Raw genomic sequence first — 12,086 nt, 5'->3', positions numbered from 1 at the left:
GTGAGCTGTGATATCACCTATTGTGAATGGTGGATCCTGTGTTATCTACTGTATATAGAGGTGATATCAGTCATTGTACAGGAGGAGGAGGTGAGCTGTGATATCACCTATTGTGAATGGTGGATCCTGTGTTATCTACTGTATATAGAAGTGTTATCAGTCTTTGTACAGGAGGAGGAGGTGAGCTGTGACATCGCCTATTGTGAATGGTGGATCCTGTGTTATCTACTGTATATAGAGGTGTTATCAGTCATTGTACAGGAGGAGGAGGTGAGCTGTAACATCACTTATTGTGAATGGTGGACCCTGTATTATCTGCTGTATATAGAGGTGTTATCAGTCACTGTACCGGAGGAGGAGGTGAGCTGTGACATTACCTATTGTGAATGGTGGATCCTGTGTTATCTACTGTATATAGAGGTGTTATCAGTCATTGTGCAGGAGGAGGAGGTGAGCTGTGATATCACCTATTGTGAATGGTGGATCCTGTGTTACCTACTGTATATAGAGGCGTTATCAGTCACTGTACAGGAGGAGGAGATGAGCTGTGACATCACCTATTGTGAATGGTGGATCCTGTATTATCTACTGTATGTAGAGGTGTTATCAGTCATTGTACAGGAGGAGGAGGTGAGCTGTGACATCACCTATTGTGAATGGTGGATCCTGTATTATCTACTTTATATAGAGGTGTTATCAGTCATTGTACAGGAGGAGGAGGAGGTGAGTTGTGACATTACCTATTGTGAATGGTGGACCCTGTGTTATCTGCTCTATATAGAGGTGTTATCAGTCATTGTACAGGAGGAGGAGGTGAGCTGTGACATCACCTATTGTGAATGGTGGACCCTGTATTATCTGCTGTATATAGAGGTGTTATCAGTCACTGTACCAGAGGAGGAGGAGGTGAGCTGTGATATCACCTATTGTGAATGGTGGATCCTGTGTTATCTTCTGGATATAGAGGTGTTATCAGTCATTGTACAGGAGGAGGAGGTGAGCTGTGACATCACCTTTTGTGAATGGTGGATCCTGTATTATCTACTGTATATAGAGGTGTTATCAATCATTGTGCAGGAGGAGGAGGTGAGCTGTGACATTACCTATTGTGAATGGTGGATCCTGTGTTATCTGCTGTATATAGAGGTGTTATCAGTCATTGTGCAGGAGGAGGAGGTGAGCTGTGTTATCACCTATTGTGAATGGTGGATCCTGTGTTATCTACAGTATATAGAGGTGTTATCAGTCATTGTACAGGAGGAGGAGGTGAGCTGTGACATCACCTATTATGAATGGTGGATCCTGTGTTATCTACTGTATATAGAGGTGTTATCAGTCATTGTACAGGAGGAGGAGGTGAGCTGTGACATCACCTATTGTGAATGGTGGATCCTGTATTATCTACTGTATATAGAGGTGTTATTAGTCATTGTACAGGAGGAGGAGGTGAGCTGTGATATCACCTATTGTGAATGGTGGATCCTGTGTTATCTACTGTATATAGAGGTGTTATCAGTCATTGTACAGGAAGAGGAGGTGATCTGTGACATCGCCTATTGTGAATGGTGGATCCTGTGTTATCTACTGTATATAGAGGTGTTATCAGTCATTGTACAGGAGGAGGAGGTGAGCTGTGATATCACCTATTGTGAATGGTGGATCCTGTGTTATCTACTGTATATAGAGGTGTTATCAGTCATTGTACAGGAGGAGGAAGTGAGCTGCGATATCACCTATTGTGAATGGTGGATCCTGTGTTATATTCTGGATATAGAGGTGTTATCAGTCATTGTACAGGAGGAGGAGGTGAGCTGTGACATCACCTTTTGTGAATGGTGGATCCTGTATAATCTACTGTATATAGAGGTGTTATCAATCATTGTGCAGGAGGAGGAGGTGAGCTGTGACATTACCTATTGTGAATGGTGGATCCTGTGTTATCTGCTGTATATAGAGGTGTTATCAGTCATTGTGCAGGAGGAGGAGGTGAGGTGTGATATCACCTATTGTGAATGGTGGATCCTGTGTTATCTACAGTATATAGAGGTATCAGTCATTGTACAGGAGGAGGAGGTGAACTGTGACATCACCTATTGTGAATGGTGGATCCTGTGTTATCTCCTGTATATAGAGGTGTTATCAGTCATTGTACAGGAGGAGGAGGTGAGCTGTGACATCACCTATTGTGAATGGTGGATCCTGTATTATCTACTGTATGTAGAGGTGTTATCAGTCATTGAACAGGAAGAGGAGGTGAGCTGTGACATCACCTATTGTGAATGGTGGATCCTGTGTTATCTACTGTATATAGAGGTGCTATCAGTCACTGTACAGGAAGAGGAGGTGATCTGTGACATCGCCTATTGTGAATGGTGGATCCTGTGTTATCTACTGTATATAGAGGTTTTATCAGTCATTGTACAGGAGGAGGAGGTGAGCTGTGACATCACTTATTGTGAATAATGGATCCTGTGTTATCTACTGTACATAGAGGTGTTATCAGTCATTGTACAGGAGGAGGAGGTGAGCTGTGATATCACCTATTGTGAATGGTGGATCCTGTATTATCTACTGTATATAGATGTGTTATCAGTCATTGTACAGGAGGAGGAGGTGAGCTGTGATATCACCTATTGTGAATGGTGGATCCTGTGTTATCTACTGTATATAGAGGTGATATCAGTCATTGTACAGGAGGAGGAGGTGAGCTGTGATATCACCTATTGTGAATGGTGGATCCTGTGTTATCTACTGTATATAGAAGTGTTATCAGTCTTGGTACAGGAGGAGGAGGTGAGCTGTGACATCGCCTATTGTGAATGGTGGATCCTGTGTTATCTACTGTATATAGAGGTGTTATCAGTCATTGTACAGGAGGAGGAGGTGAGCTGTAACATCACTTATTGTGAATGGTGGATCCTGTGTTATCTACTGTGTATATAGGTGTTATCAGTCATTGTACAGGAGGAGGGGGTGAGCTGTGATATCACCTATTGTGAATGGTGGATCCTGTGTTATCTACTGTATATAGAAGTGTTATCAGTCTTTGTACAGGAGGAGGAGGTGAGCTGTGACATCACTTATTGTGAATAATGGATCCTGTGTTATCTACTGTATATAGAGGTGTTATCAGTCATTGTACAGGAGGAGGAGGTGAGCTGTGATATCACCTATTGTGAATGGTGGATCCTGTATTATCTACTGTATATAGAGGTGTTATCAGTCATTGTACAGGAGGAGGAGGTGAGCTGTGATATCACCTATTGTGAATGGTGGATCCTGTGTTATCTACTGTATATAGAGGTGATATCAGTCATTGTACAGGAGGAGGAGGTGAGCTGTGATATCACCTATTGTGAATGGTGGATCCTGTGTTATCTACTGTATATAGAAGTGTTATCAGTCTTTGTACAGGAGGAGGAGGTGAGCTGTGACATCGCCTATTGTGAATGGTGGATCCTGTGTTATCTACTGTATATAGAGGTGTTATCAGTCATTGTACAGGAGGAGGAGGTGAGCTGTAACATCACTTATTGTGAATGGTGGATCCTGTGTTATCTACTGTATATATAGGTGTTATCAGTCATTGTACAGGAGGAGGGGGTGAGCTGTGATATCACCTATTGTGAATGGTGGATCCTGTGTTATCTACTGTATATAGAAGTGTTATCAGTCTTTGTACAGGAGGAGGAGGAGAGCTGTGACATCACTTATTGTGAATAATGGATCCTGTGTTATCTACTGTATATAGAGGTGTTATCAGTCATTGTACAGGAGGAGGAGGTGAGCTGTGATATCACCTATTGTGAATGGTGGATCCTGTATTATCTACTGTATATAGAGGTGTTATCAGTCATTGTACAGGAGGAGGAGGTGAGCTGTGATATCACCTATTGTGAATGGTGGATCCTGTGTTATCTACTGTATATAGAGGTGATATCAGTCATTGTACAGGAGGAGGAGGTGAGCTGTGATATCACCTATTGTGAATGGTGGATCCTGTGTTATCTACTGTATATAGAAGTGTTATCAGTCTTTGTACAGGAGGAGGAGGTGAGCTGTGACATCGCCTATTGTGAATGGTGGATCCTGTGTTATCTACTGTATATGGAGGTGTTATCAGTCATTGTACAGGAGGAGGAGGTGAGCTGTAACATCACTTATTGTGAATGGTGGATCCTGTGTTATCTACTGTATATAAAGGTGTTATCAGTCATTGTACAGGAGGAGGGGGTGAGCTGTGATATCACCTATTGTGAATGGTGGATCCTGTGTTATCTACTGTATATAGAAGTGTTATCAGTCTTTGTACAGGAGGAGGAGGTGAGCTGTGACATCGCTTATTGTGAATTGTGGATCCTGTGTTATCTACTGTATATAAAGGTGTTATCAGTCTTTGTACAGGAGGAGGAGGTGAGCTGTGACATCACCTATTGTGAATGGTGGATCCTGTGTTATCTACTGTATATAGAAGTGATATCAGTCTTTGTACAGGAGGAGGAGGTGAGCTGTGACATCACCTATTGTGAATGGTGGATCCTGTGTTATCTACTGTATATAGAGGCGTTATCAGTCATTGTACAGGAGGAGGAGGTGAGCTGTGACATCAACTATTGTGAATGGTGGATCCTGTGTTATCTACTGTATATAGAGGTGTTATCAGTCAATGTACAGGAGGAGGAGGTGAGCTGTGATATCACCTATTGTGATTAGTGGATCCTATGTTATCTACTGTATATAGAGGTGTTATCAGTCATTGTACAGGAGGAGGAGGTGAGCTGTGATATCAACTATTGTGAATGGTGGATCCTGTGTTATTTACTGTATATAGAGGTGTTATCAGTCATTGAAAAGGAGTAGGAGGTGAGCTGGCTGTGACATCACTTATTGTGAATGGTGGATCCTGTGTTATCTACTGTACATAGAGGTGTTATCAGTCATTGTACAGGAGGAGGAGGTGAGCTGTGACATCACCCATTGTGAATGGTGGATCCTGTGTTATCTACTGTATATAGAAGTGATATCAGTCTTTGTACAGGAGGAGGAGGTGAGCTGTGACATCACCTATTGTGGATGGTGGATCCTGTGTTATCTACTGTATATAGAGGTGTTATCAGTCATTGTACAGGAGGAGAAGGTGTGCTGTGACATCACCTATTGTGAATGGTGGACCCTGTGTTATCTGCTGTATATAGAGGTGTTATCAGTCACTGTACCGGAGGAGGAGGTGAGCTGGGACATTACCTATTGTGAATGGTGGATCCTGCGTTATCTACTGTATATAGAGGTGTTATCAGTCATTGTACAGGAGGAGAAGGTGAGCTGTGATATCATCTATTGTGAATGGTGGATCCTGTGTTATTTACTGTATATAGAGGTGTTATCAGTCATTGTGCAGGAGGAGGAGGTGAGCTGTGATATCACCTATTGTGAATGGTGGATCCTGTGTTATGTACTGTATATGGAGGTGTTATTAGTCATTGAACAGGAGGAGGAGGTGAGCTGTGACATCACCTATTGTGAATGGTGGATCCTGTGTTATCTACAGTATATAGAGGTATCAGTCATTGAACAGGAGGAGGAGGTGAGCTGTGACAATACCTATTGTGAATGGTGGATCCTGTGTTATCTACAGTATATAGAGGTATCAGTCATTGTACAGGAGGAGAAGGTGAGCTGTGACATCACCTATTGTGAATGGTGGATCCTGTGTTATCTACAGTATATAGAGGTATCAGTCATTGAACAGGAGGAGGAGGTGAGCTGTGACATCACCTATTGTGAATGGTGGATCCTGTGTGATCTACTGTATATAGAGGTGTTATCAGTCATTGTGCAGGAGGAGGAGGTGAACTGTGACATCACCTATTGTGAATGGTGGATCCTCTGTTATCTACTGTATATAGAGGTGTTATCAGTCATTGTACAGGAGGAGGAGGAGGTGAGCTGTGACATCACCTATTGGGTATGGTGGATCCTGTGTTATCTGCTGTATATAGAGGTGTTATCAGTCACTGTACCGGAGGAGGTGAGCTGGGACATCACCTATTGTGAATGGTGGATCCTGTGTTATCTACTGTATATAGAGGTATTATCAGTCATTGTACAGGAGGAGGAGGTGAGCTGTGACATCACCTATTGTGAATGGTGGATCCTGTATTATCTACTGCATATAGAGGTGTTATCAGTCACTGTACAGGAGGAGGAGGAGGTGAGCTGTGACATTACATATTGTGAATGGTGGACTCTGTGTTATCTGCTGTATATAGAGGTGTTATCAGTCACTGTACCAGTGGAGGAGGTGAGCTGTGACATCACTTATTGTGAATGGTGGAATCTGTGTTATCTACTGTATATAGAGGTGTTATCAGCCATTGTACAGGAGGAGAAAGTGAGCTTTGACATCACCAATTGTGAATGGTGAATCCTGTGCTATCTACTGGACATAGAGGTGTTATCAGTCATTGCACAGGAGGAGGAGGAGGTGAGCTGTGACATTACCTATTGTGAATGGTGGACCCTGTGTTATCTGCTGTATATAGGGGTGTTATCAGTCACTGTACAGGGTGAGGAGGAGGTGAGCTGTGACATCACCTATTGTGAATGGTGGAATCTGTGTTATCTACTGTATATAGAGGTGTTATCAGTCATTGTACAGGAGGAGGAGGTGAGCTGTGACATCTAATGTGAATGGTTGATTCTGTGTTATATACCGTATATAGAGGTGTTATCAGTCACTGTTAACCCCTTTGCAACCGAGGATACGCATTAAAATGGCGGCTGCTAAGGGGACTTATTCCCTCAGTCCCATTTTGAAACGGCGATTGGGAATACGACTGTAGCGCCCCCAAGAGTTAGAAAATCTCTGGATTCTCGGCTACCATTGGTAGCTGAGACCCCAGAGAACATGATCAGGGCCAGGTTTTCTGGTGTCCGATCACATGATCGCCGTTATTCACTGAATAACGACAATCATAAAAAGAGTGTGCCCACTGTTTCAATGATTTCTCTCTCTTCTGACATTATATATCCTTATCACTCGGCCCGGCGTCATCTTCTGCCAAGATCTGCTGGCCGGTACCCGGCAACAATAGGACATTTTTCCTATTGGTTCCTTTTGATCGCTGTGATAGACCTTATCACAGTGATCAAAATAAAAAAAATAGTAAATCAAACCCTCTTTTGTCACCTCCTTAGATAGATACAAATGTGAATATATATTTTTTTATTTTTTCCAGTCTTTGCAGTTGGGCTTAAGGTTAGGGTTGGGTTAAGGTTGTGTTAGGGTTAGGGTTGGGGTTTGAATTGTTTTTTTTTTTTTTCAAAACTTAAAAAAATTACAATGGGACTGCTAATGTTGAGCGCAAGTGCTCGCTACTCGAGTTTACAATTGGGTGGCTGGGTATACACGGAGTATCGCGGATCCCCTCATTTTGTTTTTTGGGTGTCTAACAGCCGCGAAACATGCGGTGTGGGGACTCGAGCATCTCACTTGAGCACCTGTGATATTCGATGCTTACCCGAGCACTGGAGTAAACTGGAGTAGCGAGCACATGTGCTCAACACTAATGACGTCATATTCAGTATGACGACCTAATGTTATCAAATATTGTGTCATACCTGTGGGTTCAAGGTACTCACTATACTGCTGGGGTCACTTGTGGGGGGTTTCCATTGTTTAGGCACATCAGGGGCTCTGCAAACGTGACATGGTGTCAGCTAATTTTTCTATTGAAAAAGTCGTACGGCACTCCTTCAATTCTGAGCCCTGCCATGCGCCCAAACAGTGGTTTTCCCCCACATATGGGATATTGGTGTACTCAGGAGAAATTTCCCAACAAATTTTGTGGTCTATTTTCTCCTGATACCCTTGTGAAAATAAAAAAAGTTTGAATCTAAAGTAAATTTTTGGGGGAAAAAATGTAATGTTATTTTTTTTCCTTCCACATTGCTTCAGTTCCTGTGAAGCATCTGAAGGGTTCATAAACTTCTTGAATGTGGTTTTGAGCACCTTGAGGGGTGCAGTTTTTAGAATGGTGTCAGTTTTGGGTATTTTCTGTGACATAGACCACTCAAAGTCACTTCAAATGTGATGCAGCCCCTAAAGAAAATATTTAGTAAATTTTGTTGGAAAAATGAGAAATCGCTGGTCAACTTTTAACCCTTATAACTTCCTAACAAAAAAAAAATGTTGGAAAGGAGACATGTGGGAAATGTTATTTATTAACAATTTTGTGTGATAAGACTCTCTGATTTAAAGGCATAAGAATTAAAAGTTTGAAAAATTGTGAAATTTTAAAAAATTTTGCCAAATTTTCATTTTTATTCACATAAGAAAATTATTACAACATAGTTCTATTGCCTCTTGGGAAAATTGCAAGTTTACCAATTTTTTCTTTTTAATAAAAATCGTGATAGGAAAAAACAAAACAATGCCAAAAAAAAAATGTGTAACACAATAACCTGAAACAAATAGGTAATTTTCTGATCATGTTATGCCTGTGCACGTTAGAGTCACAGAAAGTAATGTACCGCTCGTATATGCAGATAACAATATATTATAAAAAATAATAAAGAATAACAAATTGAAATAATGATTTACAAATTTGCTGCACCACAAAAAAGTGTTAAAAATGTATTTCCTTAAAGTCTCCAAACACTTATGGGAAAATATATGTACGGTACTCATCATGTCCAGTACAAAAGGGTTATGTCGCTATTACATTTATTTCTGATCTCGTTAAAAAAAAGAAAAACAACACAAATCAAAGGCAGATGGGGGGGGGGGTTCTGTGTAGAGGTGCTACATGATATTAAAAAAAATCATTATGTCTGAGATCTGTGAGCAAAGAATAAGAAAGCAGAAGTCTCCACTAGTAATGGGAATAAAGAAAATGTTCTATTTCTGGATCTACAGTGACATCTAGTGGTTAAAGGTCAGGTACTACAGCTGTAACTTTAATATTTGTCAGCAGAGGGCAGCAAAGTAACATTACAAACCAATTAACATTATTATTATTATTACTATTATTATATAATGTAATGTCATTTTGCTACATAATAATAATAATTTTTAAAGACCTAATAATTCCAGAGTGCTGTACATGTTAATTATAAAATAACCTATTATATAAATCAACTTTTTGTGTTGAATGTATTTGTTTTTTTATTTGGCAATTTTTTTTTTAGCTTCCCCATATCACAATCTGTATTAAAAATAGAAATCTTGGAATTTTCATACTGACCGCTAGGGCTTTTTTTTTTAGACACTAAATTCTTGTATTTTTTGACATTCACATGTACATTAGCAGCAATGAACAGAGATTTTTTTTATTGAAGCATCTAATGAGCGTGTTCAAAGATCATTGTGATGGAAGGAGGAGCAGGTGAGCTGTGACATCGCCTAATGTGATCCTGCATTATCAGCTGCGTATAAAGGTGTTCCCTATAAGTGTATTCAATCTTCCATCCAACCTGACTGACAGCTGCAGCTTGTACTTAGCAGTGTGAGATGGCAGCAGGGAGGAGGGACACTGAGGAGCCGGCATTCATGTTGGTTGGGCAGAAATTGAATGAAACTTTCATAGAGGATTATACCGTCATTTTTTTGCATGGATCTTCAAAGTAAATAAAGCAGCCTCATCAGGTCTAATAAATGTATTTACTTATTTATTAATGTATGCAGTTTGCATTGTGAAACCTGGTAACTAATCCATTTTAAATTAACACATTAGCTTTCGACAAAACATTTATTACTTAAATATATTTCATTCAATAAAATGGGCCTGGTATATAATCAGTGTGCCAAAAACTGTTCATATACAACACACATCTACATGGCAGGAGCAGGCGAGGACCGGTGTAAGAGGTTATGACTGACATAGGTAGATATTAAATCCTCAAAATTGAGTTTTCTATTTATCCGACAAGCAAAGTTCTAGGTGGGCGCAGCACTTGAGGTTGGAGACCAGGATATAAGGTTTTACTTTCTGCTTCTGGGTCAAGGAAAGCGGAAGAAGAAAAAGACAAAGGGAAGAAAGATCCCCGCCCAATATATTCATAACTCCACCTGTACGGCCCCCGGGGAAGGACACAGGAACCTTTCTTCATGTTATCACCCCTTTTACCAACCACGATCTACTACTGCTATGTCTCTCCTTGTCCAGACTCCAGTCCCTCTTGTTCAGAGTCGGAACAAGGAGATAGATAATAGTAGGCGACTGTGGTTGGTGAAAGGGGTGATAACATGAAGAAAGCTTCCTGTATCCTTCTCTGGAGACACAGGAGTCTGACCAAGGACATAGATAATAGCAGCGTGGGACTGGGGCCCACAGGGGGAATTGACCCTAGGGGCCCACCGTACAGCTATATCTAAATATCTGTTAGCCACTATTCCCGATATAGTGGAGCGTCGACTGTAAAACACAGGGGGCTCCTGCACATCTACTGTGCGTCCCCATAATTGGGATGTACAATTATGGTAGTTTGCATTAAAGGGGTCATTTGGTTAAAACAAGTTATCACCAATCCATGGGCTCCACAGGATCGGTGATAACTGATTGATCAATTGGAAACGGCACCGATCGGAAGAATTGGAAAGTTTTATCCCTGACGGCACTTTTATCCCCATTTTAAAATGCAGCGTCAGGTGGGATGTCTGACCGCAGCTCTACTCATCCTCTTTGGGGCCTCAAGAAAAAAATAAGAGGCGCCACTGAGGGAATGAATGGATCAGTGGTCAAGTCGCACATGACAATCCAGTCTAATGGGGATAAAAGCTCCATGGATTGGTGCAGGTCCCAGCAGACAGACCCCACCCATCAATAAGTTGTCATGTATACTGTGGAGAGGTGATTACTTGTTGTCACCGGAGAACCCCTGTAAGTGCATCTTCCACCAAGTATTTAATCACTAATGGAAATAAAGAATCTTCTCCTAATTGATATCAGACAGAACAACTGACCTCCATACACAACACAATCCACTATCGCAAGTCCAATAATGCCACATAGAAGGGATAAATACCACCATACCATGACCAAACCACATATTACCCCCACATAGTGACCAAATAATAGCACATAGTGTACAAGGGAGGAATACCGTCACACTGTGACCAGACCACATAGTGACCGAATAATACTACATACAGAGATAAATACCACCACGTCATGACTGGACCACATATTACCACCAAATAGTGACCGAACAATACTTCATACTTTACAAGGGAGAAATACTGCCACACCATGACCAGACCACATATTACCAGCATGTAGTGACAAAATAATTTCGCATACAATGGAGAAATACTGCCACATCATGACCAGACCACATGGTCATGAAAAATACCACATACAGGGATAAATACCGCCACGCCATGTCCGGACCACAGATTACGACATAGTGACCAAATATTGCTACACTAATCATTAATAAAAACTACCACCGGTTACATTATACACAGAAGCTCTGTATATAGTATATAGTGTCAGTGTACAGGTAATACAATGACTTACCAGTGACATTATACATAGGAGCTCTGTATATAGTATACAGTGTATAGTGTAAATGTACAAGTAATACAGTGATCACCACTGACAATATATACAAGAGTTCTGTATAGAGTATATAGTGTATGGTGTACCTGTACAGGTAATATACTAACTTACCAGTGATGTCTCTAGCCTAAGTGCTTCATCTTTACTTTTCTGCTTCAACTGGCACAGACCTCCATCACTTTTTGCAGGAAGGACTCCTCGCTGCATAAAATAACATAGTTATCTAAAGCTGATCGCTTCTAGAGCCCATTTCTCACTTATTTCCTGACTTATTCACTATGGCGATGAAGAAAAAAAGCGACATAGTGCCGCTCTGCACAGTAACAGGACTTCCCTTTTGTTCCCCCCATGGAAAATAGTATTCTAAAAAGTAAATTATATTACAGCAGTAATGTTCCCTAATTGGCCCCTACAGTAATTGTGCCTGTTCACTTGCCACCATAAGCTAATAATGTAGGTTCCTAATTTTGGCCTCCATATAGTAATTACGGTAAGTACCTAAACCTGGTCCCTTTAATTACCAAA

At 41.0% G+C, this 12,086-nt stretch overlaps 1 protein-coding gene across 1 annotated transcript in view; it reads left to right on the top strand.

Annotated features, from left to right (window-relative positions):
- The window catches only part of KCNJ15 (potassium inwardly rectifying channel subfamily J member 15), a 190,086-nt gene that overhangs the window by 126,303 nt on the left and 51,697 nt on the right, over positions 1 to 12,086 (top strand). The window lies entirely within an intron of this gene.

The sequence above is a fragment of the Ranitomeya imitator genome, chromosome 3 (assembly GCF_032444005.1).
Source record: "Ranitomeya imitator isolate aRanImi1 chromosome 3, aRanImi1.pri, whole genome shotgun sequence".
Classification (NCBI taxonomy): Eukaryota; Metazoa; Chordata; class Amphibia; order Anura; family Dendrobatidae; genus Ranitomeya; species Ranitomeya imitator.
Note: the sequence above shows the minus strand (reverse complement) of the source record. Positions and strands in the feature narration are given on the sequence as shown.